Below are 18,534 nucleotides of genomic sequence, written 5' to 3'. Positions count from 1 at the left end.
TTGCTCTGTTGAATGCCCCCTCTCTCATGTTTTAAACATGTTATCTGCCAGTTCACTGAGCATTATGACTTCTATTTAGGTTTGTTTTCCTCTCCGGGTATCGGCAGTGCTACCATCAGAATCATTATGTGCACGAAGGTTTGCTACATTAACCACGTTGTCCTACATGCCTTTTACCTTTACAAGCATGAGTTCAAAATATCTATAACGGTCGCCCCAGTGTCAGAATGCACTCACTGTTCCAAAATGTGATTGTTACGCAACAGAACAATTAACCCATGTTGCCCTTTAACCAAGGCACAAGGCCTGCTAATTATCTATAGGCTTCAACTTTTAACTTGTCAATTTCTAATTGTTTTCTAACATCAGTTTGAATTGAGATGTGTTCCGCCTCCTCACAGCATACCACCCTGCATACAACTACTGGCTTGCTTCTGAAGCTAAGCAGGGTTGGTCCTGGTCAGTCCCTGGATGGGAGAACAGATGCTGCTGGAAGTGGTGTTGGAGGGCCAGTAGGAGGCACTCTTTCCTCTGGTCTAAAAAATATCCCAATGCCCCAGGGCAGTGATTGGGGACACTGCCCTGTGTAGGGTGCCGTCTTTCGGATGGGACGTTAAACGGGTGTCCTGACTCTCTGAGGTCATTAAAGATCCCATGGCACTTATCGTAAGAGTAGGGGTGTTAACCCCGGTGTCCTGGCTAAATTCCCAATCTGGCCCTCAAACCATCATGGTCACCTAATAATCCCCAGTTTACAATTGGCTCATTCATCCCCCTCCTCTCCCCTGTAACTATTCCCCAGGTCGTTGCTGCAAATGAGAACGTGTTCTCAGTCAACTTACCTGGTAAAATAACGGTAAATAAATAAATAAAAATAATTTTTTTTAAAGAAGTTGTCCATTTCACTGTTGACGACAATTAACGTTTGAGGTGTTACTGAGCTAGACAAACTTCTCTCTTCGACGAGAGCCAAAGCACTTCCCTAGTGTTACCCCACATGAAGTATTCAGATATTTGAGCGTCTCCAGTCAGCACAGAACTTCAGAACTTGCGCTAACTTTCCCCCCCGGCACATTTTCTGGCTTCGCCCACATTGCCTAGGTTGCTGTTTTCCTTGCTAATGATAACTTTGGACATGTGTGCGTTTCTATCAAAGTGCCTTATTACGTTATCATAGTTTCTGTATATCGTGTTGTCGTTTCTACTGTAGCACATCGTATGTATGTATGGAGTATAATGTATTTACTGTTTTATTCACATATGTTCAAGTTCTGGTGACATGCATTCCGATTCTTGCGTAGATTTTAATGGACACATTATAATACTTTTTTTGAAGGTTGTACTGATTATGATGAGCTAATGCTAAGAGAATTGCCAGCTATGTGTTTGTTGACATCCTACAATGCATTCTGGTTGTCACGTAAATGTCTGTCAGACCAAAGATGTTATAGCAAAACGAGTTGAATGGATGGTTCACTCGTCTTTAGAGTAAACTTCCGGAAGTGAATGACCGTAGACGACACACCCCCTTCAACATGCATCTTGTAGTGTCTTGTCTTTGGTTGACTCAAAAACAAAAAAACATGGTGGTGCGCACAAGCTACCCATCGTCGGATTACTTTCTATTTGAAAAAAGTGCTTTACTAAATTATTTTGATCAGTGGTGAGCTCACCCGTGACGTGATGAATTGTAAATAGTAATTGCTTTTAGCTTATTCATATTTTGGTTTCTGTTAGCCAAGAGTTAGCTCAATATGACTGCCTGTGTTAGGTCACTCTTTCCTCAGTTACTGCTACGACTAATGTAGCCTACATTTTCTGGTTTGGAGGAGAATTGTGTTATGCTGCCGCTAATTCTGTGAATGTCTGAACATTGCATTCAAAAATAAAATGCTCACATAATGTTGTAAAGACTGTTTTTGCAAAATGTTGCTGTAAAAAAACAGTGTGGCCAGCTCAAACGCTGACTGTTACCCCAATCGTAACTAGACGTTCTGAAGTGTCTAATCACACTGGTTTGAACATACGCTGCAGGGACCACTGTAGAATGATCACACCCGTGTGTTCGTATGTGTCAAAGGGTAAAGAAAATTACGTATGAGGCGCCATTTCACATGGACCGGTTTGGGAGTTGAGGAGGCTGCTGTGATTTTGTTGCATTTCATCGTGTGTCCTTTAGGTTTAAGAAAAGTAAAAGGTAATTTTGAGGTCAAGTAATTAGTGTGACCTGGTTTTAACAGGCCATTAAACTTCAACATATTTGATGTTACCAGAGTCTGCTGTGTATCAGAAGCCCTCACCTGGTCAGGCCAGCAGTGGAGATCAAACTGGCCCTATTTTGTTTTCCACTCACTTTGGGAAGCAATCTGTCATCTGCCAAATAAAATCCATGAACTTGTTTCAGTGCGGAGAGAACTCTGGAGTATGGAGTCTGTACTCGGTCACAAAGCAGGCTGCACCCACAGGCAAGGCAAGCCAAGCAACCGACCACCTTGCTTACTTATCAACTCTAAGGTCTGCTTGTGATTTGGGGAACAGCTATATGGAATACATAGTTTTCTTAATTTTTATTATATTTCTGGCTTTTATAGTTATTGTAAAAAAGCCAGATAACAATCTGTAAAATCAATCAAAGGATGGGATACCAGCCAGAACTTGGGCCTGTTGTGGCCCTGCCTGTGTGATTTCTCAGATTGGTTTTGTGAGAGCCAGCCACCACTACTATATGAATAAACAGGCCTTCAGGGAACAGGGCCATGGTGGATGAAACGTTGTCTGTTTTTGTTTTGTGACCTCATTTAGAAATGCATGTGGATTAGCTTGGATGATCATGATGATTGTGTCTGTAGCCTGGCCTTTGTTTTGTCAAGCGGTTTCTCCCATCAATTCATGCTTGTTTATTCTTCTCGTTGTTGATCCTCGCTCCTTCCCTCCACGTCGGCCCTTCGCTATTAATAATCAATATTGTTTTTCTGTGTGTCCGTGCCGCTCTCCAGCTTTCTGGGTAAGAAATAACTACCTTTGGCTTGTGCTGATGGTGAAGATTTATTATAAAAAAATATATATTTTACCTTTTAACTCGGCAAGTCAGTTAAACCCGGACGATGCTGGGCCAATTGTGCGCCGCCCTATGGGACTCCCAATAACGTCCGGTTGAGATACAGCTTGAATTCGAACCAGATACCGCCTGAATTCGAACTAAAGCCCAGCAGAAGTTTGGCAGCCATCTCAGTGTTTTATAAGAAATTATGGACTTTTGACTGGAGCTTAATGAAAATTAGAAAGTGTCTCTGGGCCTCCAGACCTCTTCAACCACATGCGGAGAGTCCAGAGCATTCAAAAGGGTCATTATGCACGGAAGGATGTGCCACAAAAAGTCGAATCTCCTCTATTATTTAAGAAGAAGGGGCAGATAATTGTATTACAACATGAGCCAGGTTTGAGTTACTCATGAAATTAATATAATGTTATTATAGTTTAAATTGAAAGCAACGGGAACTAGAAGAATGCTAGAAAAGTACCCTATACTGCATTTGAGTGTCTGGATGCCAGAGGTGGGACCAAGTCATTTTTTTACAAGTCACAAGTAAGTCTAAAGTCTTAGCACTCAAGTCCCAAGTCCAAGTCTAGACAGGCACGTCCGAATCAAGTCAAGGCCGTCAAGTCTCAAGTCCTAAACTTTGAGTTTTGAGTCCTAAACAAGTCATAATGTGTTCTTCACCAAATATAATACCATTTCATATTTTTAACAAGAGTAATAGTTAGTATATTACATTTACGCAAATCATGAATGCTTTTATAAATATGTATATATTTATTACTTTCCAAATAAATGTTATATTTCCATGGAAATACATGGGTAGCCATGAGAAAGACCCCCTCCCCCCCCCCCCGGCAATAGTGATCGACTATCGAGGATCGCTATGGTGCGCAATCGGTCGATGTAGGCTTGTACACAATCGCCCAACCTTAACACACACACACACACACACTCTGTGTGGTTACAGTAGGCTTACGTATGTCAATGGTTTTAGGAACAGCAGTAACATCAGGCAGGATTTAGGCTACCAACTGCCTAGCCAGTTGTAGCTCAATCTGGGGTACAATGATCACGTTCCCGCACTGACTGACTGTGTGGAGGCTCATTGATTTAACATTACGTTAGCCTACATGCTACACTAGTAAAGTTATAAATGATATAGCTGTCGGCTAAATTAGCCACGACCGTTCTTTGTGCAGCTTCAAATGTCGATCAAAGTTGGAAATTGTTGCACCTCCGTCTGTAATTTTCTTCCCGCATGTTTTGCAAGTTACAGTCCGTTTTTTGTTGATACAGCGTCGTCTTTATATCCGAAAATAATCATTTTGGGTATCATCTTTCCAAGGGCTCCATCTGAATTCACTCGCCGACATTCCTCTGCACTGCCACGCACAACTTTTTCTCAGCTGGCACAATTTGATTGGCTGCTGTCCGATTCAAAATGTACTCTGTTAAATGAAGAGTTGATGCGCTGCACACTTTTTTAAATAGCATCATTTTTAATATTTGGGCTTGGGGAGGGTATCAAGTCAGGTCGAGTCAAAAGGCTCAAGGTCAAGTCACGAGTCATTGGTGTAAGTCAAAGTTGGGTTTCAAGTCATCATATTTGTGACTCGAGTCTGACTTGAGTCCAAGTCATGTGACTCGAGTCCACACCTCTGCTGGATACTACACAATTACACACTTCACATTAGTCTGCTTTGTAAGGTGCATAAATAGATTTTTTCCCTCACAGTACTGACTATGGATATAGAATATGTTCATTCTAGCAGTCGTCTGTTACAGCTGCCGAATACACAATCCTTTCTCCCCAGTCTGAGCAGCCTAGTGTTTGGCACACGCTGCAAATCTTTAATGTGCTCTTTTAACTTTGTCAATGAAAGCTCCCATTTTAGAACGGTTTGTTTTCTTCGCCCGTAGGTGTGGTTGCTACGTTCTCATTCAGTCCTATCCACCCACCTGCATCCTCTCTCCCCAACTGGAAACCATGTTTCCCACCTCGCCTAGCCTGGTGCTGCCTGCCAGTAGTAATCTGCTTGAGATTCGAGGGGCTATCATTATTAAATAACATTATAGATGCAAAGCATTATTTAAATTAATGCACTTCTAGATTAATTTTGTCACTTTGCCCCAGAAGCATTTAACTGCAGGGCACTCCCACATCATATGAAGGAATGTGCCTACCTGATTTAGGGGACACAGTGAACAGTTAGGAGTTTGGGCCAATTTAATTGTAAAAGTTTCCTTGGTGTTAAATACTGTGTACAAATTAAAATGTAGAAGTTGATGGTTCAGATTACAAGGATGCCAATGTTTTATTTTTTCATATTCTTTTCCAGTTTAAGGGTTGTTCAGATTCAATTAGATCTGTGGACCATGCTTTTTTAATTGGTAACTTGGAATGTGAGCTTTCCAAAAGTTGTTTATATATTGTAGAGCTCAGTCCTTTTCGAGAGCCCAGATGTATTTATTTATATCAAGTCCCATCATTGGATGGTTCGGTAGTTGTCCATAGGTCAGCATAGCTGACCTAAATTCTAAATCTAGAAAAAAGGAGTTGCCTGGTAATGTGTATGTATCTTTCAAGTCTTGTAATGTTCTGAAAACCATTACTGTCCATGGTAGAGGCATGGATTCCAAATTTGGACCATTGGGGGGGGGGGGGTGTAAAAGTCCGCCCTCTAGATCGCAAGGCATTATTGTGAAATATTAAAGTATGGTCATTCCATTTTGATTCCCAGTTACGTCGTTTTTTTTTCCTTTCAATTTTGCGCCCAGTAGAAATAGTTTGAGCAATAATAGGACCAAAGCGTAGTTTACATTTAAGGATATATCAGTGAAGACTACCTCTTCCAGGGCAATATGGGACACCATATATCTCTCTATACTCAGCCAGGGGGCAGAAGAGTCATGTCCTAACCAATTTAGAATGGTGTGAAATGCTATTGCCTGGAAATACAATTTAAAGTTCAGTACAGATAGATAGATAGTCGTTCTACGTCTTTCCCTCTTTGTAAATGTGTTAATTTTATCCAGGATTGTTTACTTTGCCATATACATTTTGAAACTGCACTATGAATTTTATCCCAATAACCAGAAGGGGAAGCAATGGAAAACTTCTACTATAGAAATTCAGCCTTTCCAATATATTTTTGACAATAGATATTCTGCGGGTTAAAGCAGCTGGGATATTATTCCATCTACTGAAGTCGAATTAATTTGAGCGTTCTGTTAAAGCTTCTGGCAATGGTTTTATCTACGGAAAGAAATATATCTACTTTCAAATATTTAAAATGAGAAACAATTGGGATACCGTAAGTAGAGAGGGAGTCCTCCATCGGTGTCTTGAGGCAGTAGGGCTGATTTGGTTAGATTAATTGTATAACTTGAGATGAAGCTTAGTTTATGATCTTCAATGCATTTGGGAGCGATTGGCATATATTGTGTAGATAAATAAAATATTGTCTGTGTATAATGAGATGAATTGATCAGTAGATTTTAGGGAAGTTTGTTATTTCCGTTGATTCGACGAATTTGGCTGGGCAAGTGATTCCATGGATAATAAGAATAGCAAAGGCGAAATTGGATCGCCTTGTCTACTGCTTCTAGTGACTCTGAACGGCGCAAAGAAGATATTGCATTTTATAACTATGGCTGAGGGAATGGCATATAGTATTTTAATCATATTAATGAAATTGGTGCCAATTCCCATATGTTCCAAGACAGACCAGAGACAAACTATAATGGTTATATCAAAATATTTGTCTGCATCGAGAGATAATACAGGCCAAGGAGTTGTTGCTTTTGATGAAGCGTCTAAGATGTGTAATAGTCGACAGAGGTTATCTGAGGGTAAAAGATTTTTAACAAACTCGCTTTGGTCCGTGTGTACCAATTTGGGTAAGTCTCAAGATGGGACATCAATACTTTGGAATACCCTTTAATATCTGTTGCTGAACATTTTTTTTTGAATTATGTTCCATCATTTGAAATTGTGTTTCTTTACATTGGCTAAAAAATACAGACTCAGAGCTTCAAAATGACAAATTCTGTATTTGGAGGAAGCATGGGGAAGTAATGCTGCTTTAAAAGTTTATAAATGTATAATCCCGTTTAGGTGAAAAGGGCAATCAAACATTTTGCTGCAATTTTCACACATGTTCTACATTAATCCTTTCACCAAATTGCCAAAATTGATTCTTTGAACATTACCGTACCATGTTCCCCCATTATGCAAACCATTAACAATATTAACATAACCTTTCACATTGAACAGCTACAGTTCTGCTCTTTGTTTATGCCCATTTAGCATCATTCACACCCTTAGACCCACCCATCTTAAAGAATTCACATTGGAACACGTGACTGTAACCATGTGCTAAATCAATAAAGTAGTGCTTAAAAAATGAATATTTAGGGGCCTCCCGGGTGGCGCAGTGCTAGGGCACTGCATCGCAGTGCTAGCTGCGCCACCAGAGTCTCTGGGTTCGCGCCCAGGCTCTGTCGCAGCCGGCCGCGACCGGGAGGTCCGTGGGGCGACGCACAATTGGCATAGCGTCGTCCGGGTTAGGGAGGGTTTGGCCGGTAGGGATATCCTTGTCTCATCGCGCTCCAGCGACTCCTGTGGCGGGCCGGGCGCAGTGCGCGCTAACCAAGGGGGCCAGGTACACGGTGTTTCCTCCGACACATTGGTGCGGCTGGCTTCCGGGTTGGAGGCGCGCTGTGTTAAGAAGCAGTGCGGCTTGGTTGGGTTGTGCTCCGGAGGACGCATGGCTTTCGACCTTCGTCTCTCCCGAGCCCGTACGGGAGTTGTAGCGATGAGACAAGATAGTAATTACTAGCGATTGGATACCACGGAAATTAGGATTATGTACTCACCAAGCATCAATGAGGTTGTAATCAAAGAGTTTATGCTGGAGAGCGTTGGTTGCGTGTAGATTGTAGTTGGTCTTAATAGATTTGTCCTGCATGTCCGAAATGACATTCATGTCTGTCCCAATAACCAGATGGAATTCAGTTGATTCTAACAATATGTTCAGAGAATCAAAAAACCTAGGATCATATCAATTTGGAGCGTACACATTAACAAAGGACATTTTCTTTCCATTATGGATACATTTAAGGAAAGTGATTCTGCGTTCTTGGTCTTCGCCTTTACCCAGGAGGGTGATTTAGAGTTTCTGACTTATCATTATGATAACTAAAGATGTATTGTTTGGGGCTGATGAAAAATAAGCCAGTTTGTACAAATGGTTCTCTATTCTATGTGCATTCTTTTGTAGCAGGTGTGTTTCTCGGAGCATTGCTATATCAACATGGTTTCTTGCTAGGATATCAAGACAGCTGGAACATTTTATAGGAGAGTTTAGGCCTTTCACATTCCAAGAGAGATTAGCTAGTGTTGCCATTGTCAAAAGAATTCGGTATTATTAATTACGTTATTGTTATCTTTACTGTTAATACGCCCACGGATGTAAAACAAAAAAGCAGGACACAGCGGGAAACCCAGCCATTGGACGTTCCCCACCCAATAAAACCCTCTTAAATCATTATCCTCATTATTATTATTATTATCAGCAATAACGGCTAAATTACCGTAACAACATAATGTATCCTACATTTTTATTAAGTATATGTGCTTTTCTACTATGTAAAAAAATAAAGAAGAGGGTTTACGCAAGTAATGCAGTCTATAACTAATCATGACCTGTAGGTCAATTCCTCCCTGGGAGGTAAATTCAGCCACGTGAACAGAGGAAGACAGCCATCAACAGGAAGACAAAAAATTACTGTGTGGTAGTCCCATATGGGACTGGCCGTCTATCCTAATCAGTGTAGCCCATATGGGACTGGCCGTCTATCCTAATCAGTGTAGCCCATATGGGACTGGCCGTCTATCCTAATCAGTGTAGCCCATATGGGACTGTCCGTCTATCCTAATCAGTGTAGTCCCATATGGGACTGGCCGTCTATCCTAATCAGTTTAGCCCATATGGGACTGGCCGTCTATCCTAAACAGTTTAGCCCATATGGGACTGGCCGTCTATCCTAATCAGTGTAGCCCATATGGGACTGGCGTCTATCCTAATCAGTGTAGCCCATATGGGACTGGCCGTCTATCCTAATCAGTGTAGCCCATATGGGACTGGCCGTCTATCCTAATCAGTGTAGCCCATACGGGACTGGCCGTCTATCCTAATCAGTGTAGCCCATATGGGACTGGCCGTCTATCCTAATCAGTGTAGCCCATATGGGACTGGCCGTCTCTCCTAATCAGTGTAGCCCATATGGGACTGGCCGTCTATCCTAATCAGTTTAGCCCATATGGGACTGGCCGTCTATCCTAATCAGTGTAGCCCATATGGGACTGGCCGTCTATCCTAATCAGTTTAGCCCATATGGGACTGGCCGTCTATCCTAATCAGTTTAGCCCATATGGGACTGGCCGTCTATCCTAATCAGTGTAGCCCATATGGGACTGGCCGTCTATCCTAATCAGTGTAGCCCATATGGGACTGGCCGTCTATCCTAATCAGTTTAGCCCATATGGGACTGGCCGTCTATCCTAAACAGTGTAGCCCATATGGATTCAATGCCCTGTAGCCCAACAAAGAAGCCACCCCAGTCTGTATGACACTTCAGTATATTGTCTTTTGTTCATTAATTGGTGTGGAGTCATCATTGTCTAAATTACTGGTCACTATTTTTAAGGCATTCCTAGTCGTTCACCAAACATTTCAGTAAAAACCTGACGATGAAGCCTTCCCGTTCCTATTTTTATTTTATTTGTTGCTGTTGGCGGTAGGTGCACATGGTTCATCAGCCCTAGCACCGGGAAGGCAAAGTGTTCCCATTTTGGACCATTTCATGTATCTGAAGGAAGAACTCTGCCTACACGGCAGGGCCAGAGAGCAGATCAAGTGCACCTATCAAATCAAATCACCAATCAAATCAAAATCAAATGTATTGGTCACATACACATGTTTAGCAGATGTTATTGCGGGTGTAGCGAAATGCTTGTGCTTCTAGCTCCGACAGTGCAGTAATATCTAACAAGTAATATCCAACAGTTTCACAAAATACATGTAAATCTAAGTAAGGAATGAATTAAGAATATATACATATGTCAGAGCGGCATTGGACTAAGGTACAGTGGCAAAGTATAGAATACAGTATATACAAATGAGATTGGTGATGCAATATTTACACACAATTAAAGTGACTAAGATACCGTAGAATAGTATAGAGTACAATTTGTACATATGAGATGAGTAATGCAAGATATGTAGACATTATTGAAGTGGCTAGTGTTTAATTTCCTTAAAGTGGTCAGTGATTCCTAATATATGTCTATAGGCAACAGCCTCTGATGTGCTGGAGATGGATGTTCAACAGTCAGTGGTGTAGTATAGAGTGCAATACAGTATATACATATGAGATGGATGATGCAATATGTAAACACAATTTAAAAGTGACTAAGATACCTTAGAATAGTGTGGAGTGCAGTTTATACATATGACATAAGTAATGCTAGATACGGAACGTTATTAAACTGGCTGGTGATCCATTTATAAAAGTGGCCAGTGATTTCTAATCTAGGTCTATAGGCAGCCACCTCTGATGTGCTAGTGATGGCTATTTAGCAGTCTGATAGCCTTGAGATAGAAGCTGTTTTTCAGACTCTAAGTCGAAGCTTTGATGCACCTATAATGACCTTGCCTTCTGGATGATAGCAGGGTGAACAGGCATTGGCTCAGGTGGTTGATGTCCTTGATGATCTTTTTGGCCTTCCTATGGCATCAGGTGCTGTAGGTGTCCAGGTGGGCAGGACGTTTCCCCCCGGTGATGCATTGGGCAAACCGCACCAACGGCTGAAGAGCTTTGCGGTTGTGGGCGGTGCAGTTTGAACAGTTTGCGGTGTTACAGCCCAGCAGGATGCTCTCATTTGTGCATTTGTAAAAGTTTGTGAGGGTTTTAGGTGTTAAGCCACATTTCTTCAGGTGATAAGCCTCCTGAGGTTGAAGAGGCGCTGATGCGCTTTCTTCTCCACACTGTGTGTGTGGGTGGAGCATTTCAGTTTGTCAGTGATGTGTACGTCGAGGAACTTGACGCTTTCCACCTTCTCCACTGCGGTCCCATCGATGTGGATAGGGGTGTGCTCCCTCTGCTGTATTTTGTTGACGTTGAGTGAGAGGTTATTTTCCTGCCACCACACTCCCAGAGCTCTCACCTCCTCCCTGTAGGCGGTCTTATCGTTGTTGGTTATCAAGCCTACTACTGTTGTGTCGTCTGCGAACTTGATGATTGTGTTGGAGGCATGCTTGGCCACGCAGTCATGGGCCTACCCCTGGCCAATAAGATAGCTCAGATCACCGTGTCTGCACAGTTTCCTCCAGCCATAGAAAAAAGTAACCTGGAACGCACAGCAAGTTGATACTGTGAGATTTCTAAACGTTTAAAATCATGACTTGAGGGAGAAAACGAATACAACAAAAAAGCTGCTGTTTTTATGAGTATGTTCATGTTTGTTGTTATTCAGCACTGTCAACACTTTATTCAACACTTTTATAAGCCATAAAATACACGGTCTCCCTACTTCCACTCACGATAAGTTTGCATTATTATTAGCGGCTTGTATGTTTTTATATCAAGGAATATTTCACTTTCTCTGGTCATTGGAGTAACAACATTAATTGGTGCATGAGTCTGAAATAAGGCAGTGCAACTTGAGTTTTGTCAGCTGGAAGGCTGTGTCCCCTTTTCTCAGCGGAGGGAGTAAGAGTGGAGAGACGTTGAGAGGCAGCCTCACCGCTGCTTCCTCCCTCACGCTGAGGACAGCATCACAGCCAAAAGGTAGGCTGTGCGATTGTATATGTATAGCATAGCTGAATATTGAGCCAGTCAAATTGGGGTTAGCCTAGATCTATCAGCTCTTCCCCTGTGTGTTGTGCTTGATGTGCTTATCAAAGAATTCTTGAGTCTCCTTGGCAGTGGAAAATGTGTTTTCAGGCTATGCTCAAACCCTACACCCCAACCCGAGCATTCCGTTCTGCCACCTCTGGTCTCTTGGTCCTCTCACCCTTGTATGCCCACAAACTTCTGACTTCAACTGTAACTCTGCAATGTTGGGCTGTATTGGAGAGAGTCTCAGTCTTAAATCATTTTCCACACACAGTCTGTGCCTGTATTTAGTTTTCATGCTAGTGAGGGCTGAGAATCCACTCTCACATATGTACGTGGTTGCAAAGGGCATCAGTGTCTTAACAGCACAATTTGCCAAGGCCAGAAACTCTGAGCGCAGCACTATCCAGAAAGCTGGCAGTGGCTTCTGATTAAATTCACTTTTCACAGAACCGCTTGTTGCAATTTCAATGAGGTTCTCTTGCTCAGATATCTGTAAGTGAACTGGAGGCAGGGCATGAAAGGGATAACGAATCCAGTTGTTTGTGTCATTCGTTTTATATTAAGCATTTTGAGGCAATTGTAACTTTTTGGGCCACCCGTCCAAATTCACATCGAAATGTGAGTTATAGATCTTTCATTCCCGTTGAAAGCAAGTCTAAGAAGTGGTAGATCTGTTCTATGTGTTATTTCTATGCCTTCTATTCTGAAGTTTTGTTTTTGCATATTTTACTTTTGGTTTTGTACACCAACTTAAAACAGCTAATATACAGTGTTTTTGATTAGGGAAAATATATTTCACAGTTTAGATGGTACAATGATTCTCTACGCAAGGACTTCTTGTTTGTCACAAACTGAAATTAGGCGAACTATTAGAATTTTAGCAACCAGGAAATGGTGAAGGGAGCTGCAGGGAGCTATTTTTGGACCAGCTACAGTTTGCGTTGCGAGCCACCTTGATCTTGCGAGTTTACATGAATGGGTCGCTGCAGGGATGATTAGGAGATGATGGTGGCTTGCGAGGCTAAGCAACAGTAGGCTCCTCGTGTCAGGGCTGTAGAGAGAGCGGGAGCAGAGAGAGAGTGATGTGGTTCTGTTGAGTATCTCTCCAGAGACAGCTTGGCTGCTGGGGCTTCAGCTGGTTCCTGCTGAAAACGATTAACATTATTGTGGCTTATTGTAGCTTGTCCTCAAAGCCTTGTTCTACACTGCGAAACACATTTTAAATGGGAGCATTTTAAACACACTTTCAGTCACTTTTATTGCACTTTTTTTTGTGGTTGTGCATCATTCCTGAATTGATGAGCAGATAGTAGGAGAGTTGATAATGTATTCTGTGTGTGTGAACTTCACTTTAAAGCTAGGGCTAACCTAAAGCATTTCAAAACACTCATCTGGTGGGCAGAGATGCTGCTTCTGGACACACACACACTTACCATACATCACACTCCAACACATACCCTCCTTCACACACACACTTTCATGATGCAGCACCAATGATGTGTGTATGAAGGAGGGTGTGTGTTGGAGTGTGATGTATGGTAAGTGTGTGTGTGTGTGTGTGTGTGTGTCCAGAAGCAGCATCTATCTGCCCACCAGAGGAGTGTTTTGAAATGCTTTAGGGTAGCCCTAGCTTTAGATCATGATGCAGCACCAATGATGTGTGCAGTTTAGGGCCTTTTTCATGCTACTCATGCTGTGTCAATCCTGAGTCTTGGCTTTTGTCTGTAGCAGTCCCTCCCCTTTCCACCAGCTGCTGGGGATGCAGGCCTGACTTTGATGCCTCCTTTCTGGGTTGCTTGGATGTCCACTCTCTGTCTCTGGCAGTGGTCCTTCACCCTAGGGCCAACCACATTGCATGGCTGCTTCTGTCCCTGCCTGTCCCTCCATACCCTCCAGCAGCTCCAGCCTCCATCAAAGGCCCCACAGTGACAGACTGGTACCCCACAGTGACAGACTGGTGGGTAGAGCAGCAGCAGATAGCTGACTCCATCAGTATTCAACATTTTCCCCCACTACTGTTTTGTCAAATTCTAAGGCATGTCCAGGCTGCTTTTCTGAATTGACTCTTCCAGTAAAGTGAATAGTGCCTTTACCCTCCTCCAGACTCTATCCTGCTCTTTCCTCTCCTCTCCTCCACTCTACTCCTGTCCTCTTCTGCATCCTTTCATACTGTAAAGGTTATGATCCACAGCAATGAGAATTATTCCAACTCCTTCTCTCCCTCCCTACTCTTCCCCTTAAACCCCTCTCTCTCCTCGAGTGACGGAGGTCGATTCATCACCTTCCTTAAGCCGTCCGCCCGTCTGACTTAAAAGCTCAGTTAGCCACCTGGCAGAAGCCATTGTTCTTGATTTGTGCCTGCGGCTGTGTGACTCCGCTCCGCCGGTACCTGAGAGAGCCTTTGAAGCGCTGAGATGAGGGGGTTCACCTCCGCGTCCTTGAACGCAAGTGGTTCAGTTAATTCTCCCTTGTCTTCCTCTTTTTTGGTGACTGTCCCAGTTCCTAAGTTGAGGTAGTAGCTCCTCCTCTCTTAGACACTGATGACGTTTCTGTTTTTAATATTTTGTTTTCTCTTTTCCTCACATCAGACTCAGCAGCCTCAGCCTGACCTATTTGTATGGAAGTTGCCCTCCCTTAACAGTTTCACTCCTTCTCCTAACATCTTTCTGCAGCCTTTTAGAAGGAGTCTTTCCAAAGTCGCTTCCATTGCTCCCAGCTTGTTTTTAGTGGCTTTCCACTCAGGACGTTGTAAAGTGCTTTGCGTCACTTGTTAAAACCACTGTGCTATTACAACTAACTGTATTCACAATTTCCTCTAAAACCATCTGAAATGCTTCCTATGAGGTTTTTCTCAGTCTCTCCAGCGGCTTGCTGCACTACTTTATCCTGCTCTATCAGCAACATATTGGGATGAGGGTCAAAGAGCACTTTCGGTAGCTGTATTGCTGGAGATATTTTTTCAGTTATCTATCCATGACAGGTTGCTTTTCGCTGCTAAGCAATGGACTGATATGGACAATGGAGATCTTCAGTTTTGAAATGATAAACGGCTACATTTTGCCGGCTGTGCTGTTCGCTAGCAGACAAGGCAGTCTGCACAGTGGGAAAGATATAACGTAACGTCTTTATACGAGAAGACGGTATAAAGAGGAAACCGATGATGCCAGGGCAGTATCATGAACAGGATGCTACAGACAGGGAGAATATATACCGTATGAAATCATACCCCAGAGGAACATATAGCAGAAGGCTTATTCCAAAAGACTGCTTCCATGCATGTAGAGATGATGGTCATATGTGTACCAACAGTCGGATGAGATATGAAACTTATTGATGCTTGAAACTGAATTGTACTGTATTAAATACAGTTGAAGTCGGAAGTTTACATGCACTTAGGTTGGAGTCATTAAAACTTGTTTTTCAACCACTCCACAAATTTCTTGTTAACAAACTATAATTTTGGCAAGTCGGTTAGGACATCTACTTTGTGTATGACACAAGTAATTTTCCAACAAATGTTTACAGACAGATTATTTCATTTATAATTCACTGTATCACAATTCCAGTGGGTTAGAAGTTTACATACACTAAGTTGACTGTGCCTTTAAACAAATTATGTCAGGGCTTTAGAAGCTTCAGATAGGCTAATTGACATCATTTGAGTCAATTGGAGGTGTACCTGTGGATGTAATTCAAGGCCTACCTTCAAACTCGCTGCCTCTTTGCTTGACATCATGGGAGAATCAAAATAAATCAGCCAAGACCTCAGAATGTAAATTGTAGACCTCCACAAGTCTGGTTCATCCTTGGGAGCAATTTCCAAACGCGGAAGGTACCACGTTCATCTGTACAAGCAATAGTACGCAAGTATAAACACCATGGGACCACGCAGCGGTCATACCGCTCAGGAAGGAGACGTGTTCTGTTTCCTGGAGATGACTGTACTTCAGTGCGAAAAGTGCAAATCGATCCCAGAACAACAGCAAAGGACCTTGTGAAGAAGCTGGAGGAAACAGGTACAAACGTATCTATATCCACAGTAAAATGAATCCTATATCGACATAACCTGAAAGGCCGCTCATCAAGGAAGAAGCCACTGCTCCAAAACCACCATAACAAAGCCAGACTACGGTTTGCAACTGCACATGGGGACAAAGATCATACTTTTTGGAGAAATGTCCTCTGGTCTGATGAAACAAAAATAGAAGTGTTTGGCCATAATGACCATCGTTATGTTTAGGAAAAAAGGGGGAGGCTTGCAAGCCGAAGAACTCCATCCCAACCGTGAAGCACGGGGGTGGCGGCAGCATGTTGTGGGGGTGCTTTGCTGCAGGAGGGACTGAGGACTTCACAAAATAGATGGCATCATGAGGCAGGACAATTCTGTGGATATATTGAAGCAACATCTCAAGACATCAGTCAGGAAGTTAAAGCTTGGTCGCAAATGGGTCTTCCAAATGGACAATGACCCCAAGCATACTTCCAAAGTTGTGGCAAAATGACTTAAGGACAACAAAGTCAAGGAATTGGAGGGACCATCACAAAGCCCTGTCCTCAATCCTATAGACAATTGGTGGGCATAACTGAAAAAGCGTGTGCGAGCAAGGAGGCCTACAAACCTGACTCAGTTACACCAGCTCTGTCAGGAGGAATGGGCCCAAAATTCACCCAACTTATTGTGGGAAGCTTGTGGAAGGTTACCCGAAACGTTTGACCCAAGTTAAACAATTTAAAGGCAATGGTACCAAATACTAATTGAGTGTATGTAAACTTCTGACCCACTGGGAATGTGATGAAAGAAATAAAAGCTGAAATAAATCAATCCCTCTACTATTATTCTGACATTTCACATTCTTACAATAAAGTGGTGATCCTAACTGATATAAAACTGTATTTCTACTAGGAATAAATGCCAGGAATTGTGAAAAACTGAGTTTAAATGTATTTGGCTAAGGTGTATGTAAACATCCGACTTCAACTGTAGCTAGGTGGGACAACCAACTGTATAAACATCTCTGTTTCGGTTCGTACACAGAATGGAAAATATTGATTGAAAGTGGGGCATAGTTTCTTTCAATCCACACACTGTTGTTAAAAGTATAGCATAGATTTAAACATCCCTATTGTAAGAAATAAGAATGTTATTTCTATTTCTTGTATATATATACATTTTTTGTTGTACTTTTTACCCCTTTTTCTTACAAATTTTGTGATATCCAATTGGTAGTTACAGTCTTGTCTAATCGCTGCAACTCTCGTATGGACTCTGGAGAGGCGAATGTTGAGACCCATGCGTCCTCCAAAACACGACCCTGCTTGCTTAACCCGGAAGCCAGCTGCACCAATGTTTCGGAGGAAACACTGTACAACCTGTGACCGATGTCAGCGTGCATGCGCCCGGCCCGCCACAAGGAGTCACTGGAGCGCGATGGGACAAGGACATCCCGGCTGGCCAAACCCTTCCCTAACCCGGCCGTCGCTGGGCCAATTGTGCACTGCCTCATGGGTCTCCCTGTCACGGCCGGCTGCAACACATCCTGGGATCGAACCCAGGTCTGTAGTGACGCCGCAAGTGCTGCGATCCAATGTCTTAGACTGCTGCGCCACTCAGGAGCTTATATTTCTATTTCTGCCCAGGACACACATTTCATCCTCTTTCTCCCCCATCAAAGAGGCACATCTTCATGGAGGCAGATTCCTTAGCCAGGCTAATGGTCCCCTGATCTCTCATTCCAGAGGGCCACGGCTGAAGAGCTCGCTGCCACACTTCCTTAATAGAACTGTAAAATATTGAAAAACTTCCATTAGCGACACAGAACTACCTATCTACCTTTTTTCTCTCTCTCCCATCACCCTCATTCTCTCTCTCTCTCTCTTCTCTCTCTCTCTCTCTCTCTCTCTCTCTCTCTCTCTCTCTCTCTCTCTCACCCCTCATTCTCTCTCTCTCTCTCTCATTCTCTCTCTCTCTCTCCCTTCACCCCTCATTCTCTCTCATTCTCTCTCTCTCTCTCCCTTCACCCCTCATTCTCTCTCATTCTCTCTCTCTCTCTCCCTTCACCCCTCATTCTCTCTCTCTCTCTCCCTTCACCCCTCATTCTCTCTCTCTCTCTCCCTTCACCCCTCATTCTCTCACACACACTTCTATCACTCTCTTCCCTTATTCTCTCCTTAGTCTGCCTTTCTCTCTCTCTCCCTGAGAAACCCAGGTAATTGAGGCCTAAAGTCAGCTGCAAAGGCAGACCTGTTGTCCACCAATCATGGCATCATGCATACATATGAAGTGGGATTATGAGTCCATCCTCATGTAGGTAGAAACGAGAGGAAACGGCCCACATGTTGTTTTCGTGTTTGTCTCTAACGGCTAGCCTGGTGTCCAGACTCTTCCTATCATATACCTACTAGCAAGCTAGTGATGACTATTTGTTAACATACAACATGGTCTCTGATCTGGTGCTCAGGCTAGTCCCTTTCCTCCTATGTCCCTACTGAGCTGGTATGGTCCATGTTCAGGGACTGCGCTCAGAAAAGGAGACCTGAGGCATGTGTTTTCTCCACACAGAATTGGCCTTGTGGAAGTGGCTGTCCCCTGG

At 43.0% G+C, this 18,534-nt stretch overlaps 1 protein-coding gene across 2 annotated transcripts in view; it reads left to right on the top strand.

Moving 5' to 3' along the window:
* The window catches only part of LOC129863876 (splicing factor, suppressor of white-apricot homolog), a 154,563-nt gene that overhangs the window by 45,911 nt on the left and 90,118 nt on the right, over nucleotides 1-18,534 (top strand). The window lies entirely within an intron of this gene.

Source organism: Salvelinus fontinalis, chromosome 10 (assembly GCF_029448725.1).
Source record: "Salvelinus fontinalis isolate EN_2023a chromosome 10, ASM2944872v1, whole genome shotgun sequence".
NCBI lineage: Eukaryota > Metazoa > Chordata > Actinopteri > Salmoniformes > Salmonidae > Salvelinus > Salvelinus fontinalis.
Note: the sequence above shows the minus strand (reverse complement) of the source record. Positions and strands in the feature narration are given on the sequence as shown.